We start from the raw sequence: 12,486 nt of genomic DNA on the forward strand, positions 1-12,486 counted from the left end.
ACCGCATCCGAAGTGGCAAGCACAAAACAGTCGCTGAAGGAGACGGGGGCAACACTCGGAAGCAGAAGCAGAAAGCTCCGACCGCTCCGCAAGCAGAAGCTGCAGCTGTAACCAATGCCAAGTTCAAAGGCAAAGGGAAGGCTCAGTTCACCCCCAAGAAGAAGCAGTTCAATAACCCCATCCTAGACCAGCCATGTCCGGTTCATATGAAGATGGACGAAGAGGGCAACCCCATATATGCGAAGCATACCACTCGACAGTGTCGGCTCCTGATCCAGGGGTTCAGCGAAGGGCAACCGAGTGAGAAGGACCATGAACAGGATGATGAGGATAAGGAGGATCCGTTCCCCCAAGTCCATGCAACCCTGATGATTTTTGCTGACGTCGAGAGCAAGAGTCGACTGAAGCTGGTGAACAGAAAGGTGAACATGGCCACCCCTGCCAGCCCCAAGTTCCTCAAATGGTCTCAGACTGCGATCACCTTTGACCAGTCGGATCATCCAGCACATGTACCCACCCCGGGGAGACAGGCTCTGGTCGTCGACCCGGTGGTAAAAGGAGTCCGACTGCACAAAGTCCTCATGGATGGCGGCAGCGGCTTGAACATCATGTACGCCGACACACTCAAGGGGATGGGCATCCCGATGTCCAAACTCAGCGAGAGCAGCATGCAGTTCCATGGAGTCGTCCCTGGACGGAAGGCCAAGTCACTCGGCCAGATCACGTTGGACGTCGTTTTCGGCTCCGACAAGAACTTCCGCAAGGAAAAGCTGACGTTCGAAGTGGTCGACTTCCAGAGCGCTTATCACGCAATTCTGGGTCGCCTAGCGTATGCGCGTTTCATGGCCCGTCCATGTTACGTATACTTGAAGCTGAAGATGCCAGGCCCGAAGGGTGTGATCACCATCACGGGCAATCGGCAGCGGGCTGAAGAGTGTCTGTAGCAGGGATCAAGAATCGCCGACCAGCAGATGGCCGTCCTCGAGCTCGACGAGTACAAGAAAACAGTCGACCCCGCCGACCTGATGCGCTCGAAGAAACCAGCTTCAGAGTCTGCATTTCAGTCGGCGGGAGAGACGAAGAAGGTCAGCATCCACCCGACGAACGCCACTGCTGCCCCGACGAACATCTCCACCACCCTCGATCCTAAATAGGAAGCCGAGCTCACCCAATTCCTCCATGAGAACTGGGACATCTTCGCATGGAAACCCTCTGACATGCAAGGTGTACCCAGGGAGTTGGCTGAGCACCGACTGCACGTGGATTCCACCGCTCGGCTCGTCCGAGAGCGCCTGCGCCGGTCCGCCGCGCACAAGAGGAAGGCAATCGGGGAAGAGGTGGCCAAGCTGCTGCCAGCCAACTTCATTCGCGAGGTTCACCACTCTGAGTGGCTCGCCAATGTTGTCATGGTGCCCAAGAAGGACAAATCGCTCCGAATGTGCATCGACTTCAAGCATCTCAATAAGGTCTGCCCGAAAGACCATTTTCCGCTCCCCCGCATAGATCAAATTGTCGATTCGACTGCGGGTTGCGAGCGTCTGTCATTTCTTGATGCCTACTCGGGCTATCATCAGATCCGTCTGTATGGTCCCGATGAGTTAAAAACAGCCTTCATCACCCCATTCGGGTGCTTCTGCTACATCACTATGCCATACGGTCTGAAGAATGCAGGAGCTACCTTTATGCGCATGATCCAAAAATGTCTCCTCGACCAGATCGGTCGGAATGTGGAGGCGTATATGGATGATATCGTAGTCAAGTCACGCAAAGGTTCCGACCTGCTGACTGACTTGGCAGAAACATTCGCCAACCTTCGTAGGTACGATATCAAGCTCAACCCCGCCAAATGTTCATTCGGCGTTCCCAGCGGAAAGTTACTCGGTTTCATCGTTTCCGAACGAGGGATCGATGTCAACCCCGAAAAGATCGGGACCATCGTCCGAATGGAGAGGCCGGTCAGAATACACGATGTTCAACGGCTCACAGGTTGCCTAGCGGCTTTGAGCAGGTTCATCAGTCGACTCGCCGAAAAAGCACTTCCTCTGTACCGACTCATGAAGAAATCAGATACTTTCGAGTGGACACATGAAGCCCAAGTCGCATTCGACGACCTCAAAGTCCTACTTTCCACCCAACCGGTTCTTACTGCTCCGCTCAGTAAAGAGCCCCTTCTTTTGTATATCACGGCTACAAATCAAGTCGTCAGTACTGTTCTTACAGTCGAACGAGAAGAAGAAGGCAAAGCATACAAAGTTCAGCGGCCAGTGTACTACGTCTCCGAGGTCCTGACTCCTTCCAAGCAGAGGTATCCCCACTATCAAAAACTTATCTACGGGATTTACATGACTACGAAGAAGGTGGCCCATTATTTCCAAGACCACTCGGTGTCTGTCGTTTCTGATGCTCCATTGTCGGAAATTCTCCACACTCGACACGCGTCAGGCCTGTTGGGGAACGTCGCATGGGAAACAAAATTTTCCTACGCGCACGAAGACCTATCATGGTGATGTCCATCTACGAGAGGGGATGTGTGATCTACGTACCCTTGTAGACCGTACGGCAGAAGCGTTAGTGAACGCGGTTGATGTAGTGGAACATCCTCACGTCCCTCGATCCGCTCCGTGAACCGTCCCGCGATCAGTCCCACGATCTAGTGTCGAACGGACGACACCTCCGAGTTCAACACACGTACAGCTCGACGATGATCTCGTCCTTCTTGATCCAGCAAGAGAGACGAAGAGGTAGAAGAGTTCTCCGGCAGCGTGACGGTGCTCCGGAGGTTGGTGATGATCTTGTCTCAACAGGGCTCCGCCCGAGCTCCGCAGAAACGCGATCTAGAGGAAAGACCGTGGAGGTATGTGGTCGGGCTATCGTGGAAAAGTCGTCTCAAATCAGCCCTAAAACCTCCGTATATATAGGGGGAAGAGGGGGAGCCTTGCCTTGGGGTCCAAGGACCCCTAAGGGTTTCGGCCAAGCCAAGGGGGGAAGGTCTCCCCTTCCAAACCGAATCCAACTTGGTTTGGAAGGTGGAGTCCTTCCCTTTCCCACCTCCTCCTTTTTTTCCTTTTCTCTTTGATTTTCTTCCTATGGCGCATAGGGCCTTCTTGGGCTGTCCCACCAGCCCACTAAGGGCTGGTGTGCCACCCCCAAGGCCTATGGGCTTCCCCTGGGTGGGTTGCCCCCCGGTGAACTCCCGGAACCCATTCATCATTCCCGGTACATTCCCGGTAACTCCGAAAACCTTCTGGTAATCAAATGAGGTCATCCTATATATCAATCTTCGTTTCCGGACCATTCCGGAAACCCTCGTGATGTCTGTGATCTCATCTGGGACTCCGAACAACATTCGGTAACCAACCATATAACTCAAATACGCATAAAACAACGTCGAACCTTAAGTGTGCAGACCCTACGGGTTCGAGAACTATGTAGAGATGACCCGAGAGACTCCTCGGTCAATATCCAATAGCGGGACCTGGATGCCCATATTGGATCCTACATATTCTACGAAGATCTTATCGTTTGAACCTCAGTGCCAAGGATTCATATAATCCCGTATGTCATTCCCTTTGTCCTTCGGTATGTTACTTGCCCGAGATTCGATCGTCAGTATCCGCATACCTATTTCAATCTCGTTTACCGGCAAGTCTCTTTACTCGTTCCGTAATACAAGATCCCGCAACTTACACTAAGTCACATTGCTTGCAAGGCTTGTGTGTGATGTTGTATTACCGAGTGGGCCCCGAGATACCTCTCCGTCACACGGAGTGACAAATCCTAGTCTTGATCCATACTAACTCAACGAACACCTTCGAAGATACCTGTAGAGCATCTTTATAGTCACCCAGTTACGTTGCGACGTTTGATACACACAAAGTATCCCTCCGGTGTTAGTGAGTTATATGATCTCATGGTCATAGGAACAAATACTTGACACGCGGAAAAACAGTAGCAACAAAATGACACGATCAACATGCTACGTCTTATTAGTTTGGGTCTAGTCCATCACGTGATTCTCCTAATGACGTGATCCAGTTATCAAGCAACAACACCTTGTTCATAATCAGAAGACACTGACTATCTTTGATCAACTGGCTAGCCAACTAGAGGCTTGCTAGGGACAGTGTTTTGTCTATGTATCCACATATGTAAATGAGTCTTCATTCAATACAATTATAGCATGGATAATAAACGATTATCTTGATACAGGAATTATAATAATAACTATATTTATTATTGCCTCTAGGGCATAATTCCAAAAGTCTCCCACTTGCACTAGAGTCAATAATCTAGCCCTCACATCATCATGCGGATTACATTGTAATAAATCTAACACCCATACAGTTCTGGTGTTGATCATGTTTTGCTCGTGGAAGAGGTTTAGTCAGCGGGTCTCCTACATTCAGATCCGTGTGCACTTTGCATATATTTACGTCCTCCCCTTCGACGTAGTCGCGGATGAGGTTGAAGCGTCGTTTGATGTGTCTGGACTTCTTGTGAAACCGTGGTTCCTTTGCTAAGGCAATGGCACCCGTGTTGTCATAGAACAAGGTTATTGGATCCAGTGCGCTTGGCACCACTCCAAGATCCGTCATGAATTGCTTCATCCAGACACCTTCCTTAGCCGCCTCCGAGGCAGCCATGTACTCCGCTTCACATGTAGAATCTGCTACGACGCTTTGCTTGGAACAGCACCAGCTTATCGCACCCCCATTAAGAATAAATATGTATACGGTCTGCGACTTAGAGTCGTCCGGATCTGTGTCAAAGCTTGCATCGACGTAACCTTTTACGGCGAGCTCTTCGTCACCTCCATACACGAAAAACATCTCCTTAGTCCTTTTCAGGCACTTCAGGATATTCTTGACCGCCGTCCAGTGATCCACTCCTGGATTACTCTGGAACCAACCTGCCATACTTATGGCCAGGCTAACGTCCGGTCTAGTGCACAACATTGCATACATGATAGAACCTATGGCTGAAGCATAGGGGACGGTGCGCATATGCTCTCTATCCTCATCAGTTGCTGGGCACTGAGTCTTACTCAATCTCGTACCTTGTAAAACTGGCAAGAACCCTTTCTTGGACTGTTCCATTTTGAACCTTTTCAAAACTTTATCAAGGTATGTGCTTTGTGAAAGTCCTATCAGGCGTTTTGATCTATCCCTGTAAATCTTAATGCCTAGAATGTAAGCAGCTTCTCCTAGGTCCTTCATAGAGAAACTTTTATTCAAGTAATCCTTTATGCTCTCCAAAAACTCTATGTTGTTTCCAATCAGCAATATGTCATCCACATATAATATTAGAAACGCCACAGAGCTCCCACTCACTTTCTTGTAAATACAAGATTCTCCAACCACTTGTATAAACCCAAATGCTTTGATCACCTCATCAAAGCGTTTGTTCCAACTCCGAGATGCTTGCACCAGTCCATAAATGGATCGCTGGAGCTTGCACACCTTGTTAGCATTCTTAGGATCGACAAAACCTTCGGGTTGCATCATATACAATTCTTCCTTAAGGAAACCGTTAAGGAACGCCGTTTTGACATCCATCTGCCAGGTTTCATAATCGAAAAATGCAGCTATTGCTAACATGATTCTGACGGACTTAGGCATCGCTACGGGTGTGAATGTCTCATCGTAGTCAACTCCTTGAACTTGTGAAAAACCCTTTGCCACAAGTCGAGCTTTATAAACGGTCACATTGCCGTCAGCGTCCGTCTTCCTCTTAAAGATCCATTTGTTCTGAATAGCCTTGCGGCCCTCAGGCAGTACTTCCAAAGTCCACACTTTGTTCTCATACATGGATCCTATCTCGGACTTCATGGCTTCTAGCCATTTGTTGGAATCTGGGCCCACCATTGCTTCTTCATAATTTGCAGGTTCATTGTTGTCCAACAACATGATTGATAAGTCGGGATTACCGTACCACTCTGGAGCAGCACGTGGTCTCGTCGACCTGTGTGGTTCGACAGAAACTTGAACCGGAGTTTCATGATCATCATCATTAACTTCCTCCTCAACCGGCATCGCAACGACAGAGGTTTCCCCTTGCCCTGCGCCACCATCCGGAGGGATGAGAGGTTCGACAACCTCGTCAAGTTCTATCTTCCTCCCACTCAATTCTCTCGAGAGAAACTCCTTCTCGAGAAAAGCTCCCTTTTTAGCAACAAACACTTTGCCCTCGGATTTGAGATAGAAGGTGTACCCAACTGTCTCTTTTGGGTAACCTATGAAGATGCACTTTTACGCTTTGGGTTCCAGCTTTTCAGGCTGAAGCTTTTTGACATAAGCATCACATCCACAAACTTTAAGAAATGATAACTTTGGCCTTTTGCCATACCACAGTTCGTATGGTGTCGTCTCAACGGATTTTGATGGTGCCCTATTTAAAGTGAATGCAGCTGTTTCTAATGCATAACCCCAAAACGATAACGGCAAATCGGTAAGAGACATCATAGATCGCACCATCTCTAATAAAGTACGATTACGACGTTCGGACACACCATTACGCTGTGGTGTTCCAGGCGGTGTCAACTGTGAAACAATTCCACATTGTCTTAAGTGAGCACCAAACTCGAAACTCAGATATTCACCCCCACGATCAGACCGTGGGAACTTGATCTTCTTGTTACGATGATTTTCAACTTCACTCTGAAATTGCTTGAACTTTTCAAATGTTTCAGACTTGTGCTTCATTAAGTAGACATAACCATATCTACTCAAATCGCCAGTGAAGGTGAGAAAATAACGATATCCGCCGCGTGCCTCTACGCTCATCGGACCACACACATCGGTATGTATGATTTCCAACAAGTCACTTGCACGCTCCATTGTTCCGGAGAACGGAGTTTTAGTCATCTTGCCGATGAGGCATGGTTCGCACGTGTCAAGTGAATCAAAGTCAAGTGACTCCAAAAGTCCATTGGCATGGAGTTTCTTCATGCGCTTTACACCAATATGACCTAAGCGGGAGTGCCACAAAAATATGGCGCTATCATTGTTAACTCCAACTCTTTTGGTCTCGATGTTATGTATGTGTGTATCGCTATCAAGATTCAATATGAACAATCCTCTCACATTGGGTGCATGACCATAAAAGATGTTACTCATAGAAATAGAACAACCATTATTCTCTGACTTAAAAGAGTAACCGTCTCGCAATAAACAAGATCCAGATATAATGTTCATGCTCAACGCAGGCACTAAATAACAATGATTCAAGTTCATAACTAATCCTGATGGTAACTGAAGTGAAACTGTGCCGATGGCGATTGCATCAACCTTGGAACCATTTCCTACGCGCATCGTCACTTCATCTTTCGCCACCCTTCGTCTATTCCGCAGTTCCTGTTTTGAGTTGCAAATATGAGCAACAGAACCGGTATCGAATACCCAGGCACTACTACGAGAGCCGGTTAAGTACACATCAATAACATGTATATCGAATATACCTGATTTTTCTTTGGCCGCCTTCTTATCAGCCACATACTTGGGGCAATTGCGCTTCCAGTGACCCATACCCTTGCAATAGTAACACTCTGTTTCAGGCTTAGGTCCAGCTTTGGGTTTCTTCATTGGATTGGAACAGGCTTGCCGCTCTTCTTTGATTTACCCTTCTTGCCTTTGTCGTTTCTCTTGAAACTAGTGGTCTTATTCACCATCAACACTTGATGTTCTTTACGGAGTTCAGACTCTGCGACTTTCAGCATCGCAAACAACTCGCCGGGTGACTTGTTCATCCCTTGCATGTTGTAGTTCAACACAAAGCCTTTATAGCTTGGCGGCACTGATTGAAGGATTCTGTCAGTGATAGCCTCTTGCGGGAGTTCAATCCCCAGCTCAGCTAGACGGTTTGAGTACCCAGACATTTTGAGCACATGTTCACTGACACACGAGTTCTCCTCCATCTTGCAAGCATAGAATTTATCGGAGGTCTCATACCTCTCGATCCGGGCATTCTTATGAAAGATAAACTTCAACTGCTGGAACATCTCAAATGCTCCATGACGCTCAAAGCGACGTTGAAGTCCCGGTTCTAAGCCATACAAGACTGCACATTGAACTACTGAGTAGTCCTCCTTACGTGCTAACCAAGCGTTCTTAACATCCTGATCAGCCTTAGCGGGTGGTTCATCTCCTAGCGCAGCATTAAGGACATAATCCTTCTTCCCAGCCTGTAAGATTAGCTTAAGATTACGAGCCCAGTCTACAAAGTTGCTTCCATCATCTTTCAACTTAGCTTTCTCTAGGAACGTATTAAAATTCAGGGTGACTGTCGCGTGAGCCATGATCTACAACACAAATATATTCAAAGTGGACTTAGACTATGTTCAAGATAATTAGAGTTTAACTTAATCAAATTATTTGCTAAACTCCCACTCAAAAAGTACATCTCTCTAGTCATTTGAGTGGTTCATGATCCACTTACACTAGCTCAAGTCCGATCATCATGTGAGTTGAGCATAGTTTCAGTGGTAAGCATCCCTATGCTAATCATATCATCTATATGATTCATGATCGACCTTTCGGTCTCATGTGTTTCGAGGCCATGTCTGCACATGCTAGGCTCGTCAAGCTTAACCCGAGTGTTCCGCGTGCGCAACTGTTTTGCACCCGTTGTATGTGAACGTTGAGTCTATCACACCCGATCATCACGTGGTGTCTCGAAACGACGAACTGTAGCAACGGTGCACAGTCGGGGAGAACACAATTTCGTCTTGAAAGTTTAGTGAGAGATCACCTCATAATGCTACCGTCGTTCTAAGCAAAATAAGGTGCATAAAAATATTAACATCACATGCAATTCATAAGTGACATGATATGGCCATCATCACGTGCTCCTTGATCTCCATCATCAAAGCACCGACACGATCTTCTTTGTCACCGGCACCACACCATGATCTCCATCAACGTGTCGCCATCGGGGTTGTCGTGCTACTCATGCTATTACTACTAAAGCTACATCCTAGCAAAATAGTAAACGCATCTGCAAGCACAAACGTTAGTATAAAGACAACCCTATGGCTCCTGCCGGTTGCCGTACCATCGACGTGCAAGTCGATATTATCTATTACAACATGGTCATCTCATACATCCAATATATCACATCACATCGTTGGCCATATCACATCACAAGCATACCCTGCAAAAACAAGTTAGACGTCCTCTAATTTTGTTGTTGCGTGTTTTACGTGGTGACCATGGGTATCTAGTAGGATCGCATCTTACTTACGCAAACACCACAACGGAGATATATGAGTTTCTATTTAACCTCATACAAGGACCTCCTCGGTCAAATCCAATTCAACTAAAGTTGGAGAAACTGACATTTGCCAGTCATCTTTGAGCAACGGGGTTACTCGTAGCGATCAAACCAGTCTCTCATAAGCGTACGAGCAATGTCGGTCCAAGCCGCTTCAATCCAACAATACCGCGGAATCAAGAAAAGACTAAGGAGGGCAGCAAAACGCACATCACCGCCCACAAAACTTTTGTGTTCTACTCGAGAAGAAATCTACGCATGAACCTAGCTCTGATACCACTGTTGGGGAACGTCGCATGGGAAACAAAATTTTCCTACGCGCACGAAGACCTATCATGGTGATGTCCATCTACGAGAGGGGATGTGTGATCTACGTACCCTTGTAGACCGTACAGCAGAAGCGTTAGTGAACGCGGTTGATGTAGTGGAACATCCTCACGTCCCTCGATCCGCCCCGCGAACCGTCCCGCGATCAGTCCCACGATCTAGTGCCGAACGGACGGCACCTCCGCGTTCAGCACACGTACAACTCGACGATGATCTCGGCCTTCTTGATCCAGCAAGAGAGACGGAGAGGTAGAAGAGTTCTCCGGCAGCGTGACGGCGCTCCGGAGTATGGTGATGATCTTGTCTCAACAGGGCTCCGCCCGAGCTCCGCAGAAACGCGATCTAGAGGAAAAACCGTGGAGGTATGTGGTCGGGCTACCGTGGAAAAGTCGTCTCAAATCAGCCCTAAAACCTCTGTATATATAGGGGGGAGAGGGGGAGCCTTGCCTTGGGGTCCAAGGACCCCTAAGGGTTTCGGGCGAGCCAAGGGGGGAAGGTCTCCCCTTCCAAACCGAATCCAACTTGGTTTGGAAGGTGGAGTCCTTCTTCCCTTTCCCACCTCCTCCTTTTTTTCCTTTTCTGTTTGATTTTCTTCCTATGGCGCATAGGGCCTTCTTGGGCTGTCCCACCAGCCCACTAAGGGCTGGTGTGCCACCCCCAAGGCCTATGGGCTTCCCCGGGGTGGGTTGCCCCCCCGGTGAACTCCCGGAACCCATTCGTCATTCCCGGTACATTCCCGGTAACTCCGAAAACCTTCCGGTAATCAAATGAGGTCATCCTATATATCAATCTTCGTTTCCGGACCATTCTGGAAACCCTCGTGACATCTGTGATCTCATCCGGGACTCCGAACAACATTCGGTAACCAACCATATAACTCAAATACGCATAAAACAACGTCGAACCTTAAGTGTGCAGACCCTGCGGGTTCGAGAACTATGTAGACATGACCCGAGAGACTCCTCGGTCAATATCCAATAGCGGGACCTGGATGCCCATATTGGATCCTACATATTCTACGAAGATCTTATCGTTTGAACCTCAGTGCCAAGGATTCATATAATCCCGTATGTCATTCCCTTTGTCCTTCGGTATGTTACTTGCCCGAGATTCGATCGTCAGTATCCGCATACCTATTTCAATCTCGTTTACCGGCAAGTCTCTTTACTCGTTCCGTAATACAAGATCCCACAACTTACACTAAGTCACATTGCTTGCAAGGCTTGTGTGTGATGTTGTATTATCGAGTGGGCCCCGAGATACCTCTCCGTCACACGGAGTGACAAATCCCAGTCTTGATCCATACTAACTCAACGAACACCTTCAGAGATACCTGTAGAGCATCTTTATAGTCACCCAGTTACGTTGCGACGTTTGATACACACAAAGTATCCCTCCGGTGTTAGTGAGTTATATGATCTCATGGTCATAGGAACAAATACTTGACACGCAGAAAAACAGTAGCAACAAAATGACACGATCAACATGCTACGTCTTATTAGTTTGGGTCTAGTCCATCACGTGATTCTCCTAATGACGTGATCCAGTTATCAAGCAACAACACCTTGTTCATAATCAGAAGACATTGACTATCTTTGATCAACTGGCTAGCCAACTAGAGGCTTGCTAGGGACAGTGTTTTGTCTATGTATCCACACATGTAAATGAGTCTTCATTCAATACAATTATAGCATGGATAATAAACGATTATCTTGATACAGGAATTATAATAATAACTATATTTATTATTGCCTCTAGGGCATAATTCCAACAAGGCCGAGTGGCGAAGTGGGCGATGGAGATGCTGTACTGTGGCATCAAGTTCGAGGCCAAGAAAGCTATTAAGTCTCAAGCTCTGGCGGACTTCATAGCAGAATGGGTAGATCAACAGCAACCGACCCACATCTACTCGGCCCATTGGACAATGTTCTTCGATGGGTCCAAGATGTTGAATGGCTCCGGCGCTGGCGTTGTGATCATATCGCCAAGAGGCGACAAGCTCAAGTACGTGCTACAAATACACTTCAATTCCTCCAACAACGAGGCAGAGTATGAAGCTCTCCTCTACGGGTTGCGTATGGCCATCTCACTCGGCGTCCGTCTCGTGATGGTCTACGGCGATTCGGATTTGGTGGTCAATCAAGTGATGAAAGAGTGGGACGTCAGGAACCCCACCATGACTACATACTGCAATGTTGTGAGGAAGCTTGAGAAGAAGTTTGAAGGTCTAGAACTTCACCATGTTCCAAGACTGAAGAACCAAGCAGCTGATGAGTTGGCAAAACTCGGATCCACTCGGAGACCAGTCCCGAGTGACGTCTGCCTCGAGCACCTCCACCTTCCCTCAGTCAAAGAAGATCCTTTCACAGAGGAGCCGGTACAACCAAAGAGTTCAAAGGATCCGACTGAAGTCGATGTACCTACTGTGGTTGACCTGGTCATGGAGATTCTTGCCGCCATCCCTGATTGAACTGTGCCGATCATTGCATATATCCTGAGGCAGGAACTACCAGAAGACGAAGTCCAGGCCAGGCAGATAGTCCGCAGGTCGAAGTCGTTCACTGTCATTGATGGCCAATTGTACAAAGAAAGTATCTCAGGCGTTCTTCAACGATGCATCTCCCCAGAGGAGGGGCAGCTGATTCTGGAGGATATTCACTCGGGGACCTGCGGTCATCACGCTTCTTCGAGAGCAATCGTCGCCAAGGCATTCAGGGCTGGTTTCTTCTGACTGCAGGCTAACGAGATGGCTAAAGATATGGTTGACCGATGTGAGGGCTGCCAGTTCTACTCCAACAAGTCCCACAAGCCGACATCTGCGTTGAAGACGATCCCTCTTGTGTGGCCGTTTGCAGTGTGGGGATTAGATACAGTCGGCCCATTCAAGACAGG

Source organism: Hordeum vulgare, chromosome 1H (genome assembly GCF_904849725.1).
Source record: "Hordeum vulgare subsp. vulgare chromosome 1H, MorexV3_pseudomolecules_assembly, whole genome shotgun sequence".
Lineage (NCBI taxonomy): Eukaryota > Viridiplantae > Streptophyta > Magnoliopsida > Poales > Poaceae > Hordeum > Hordeum vulgare.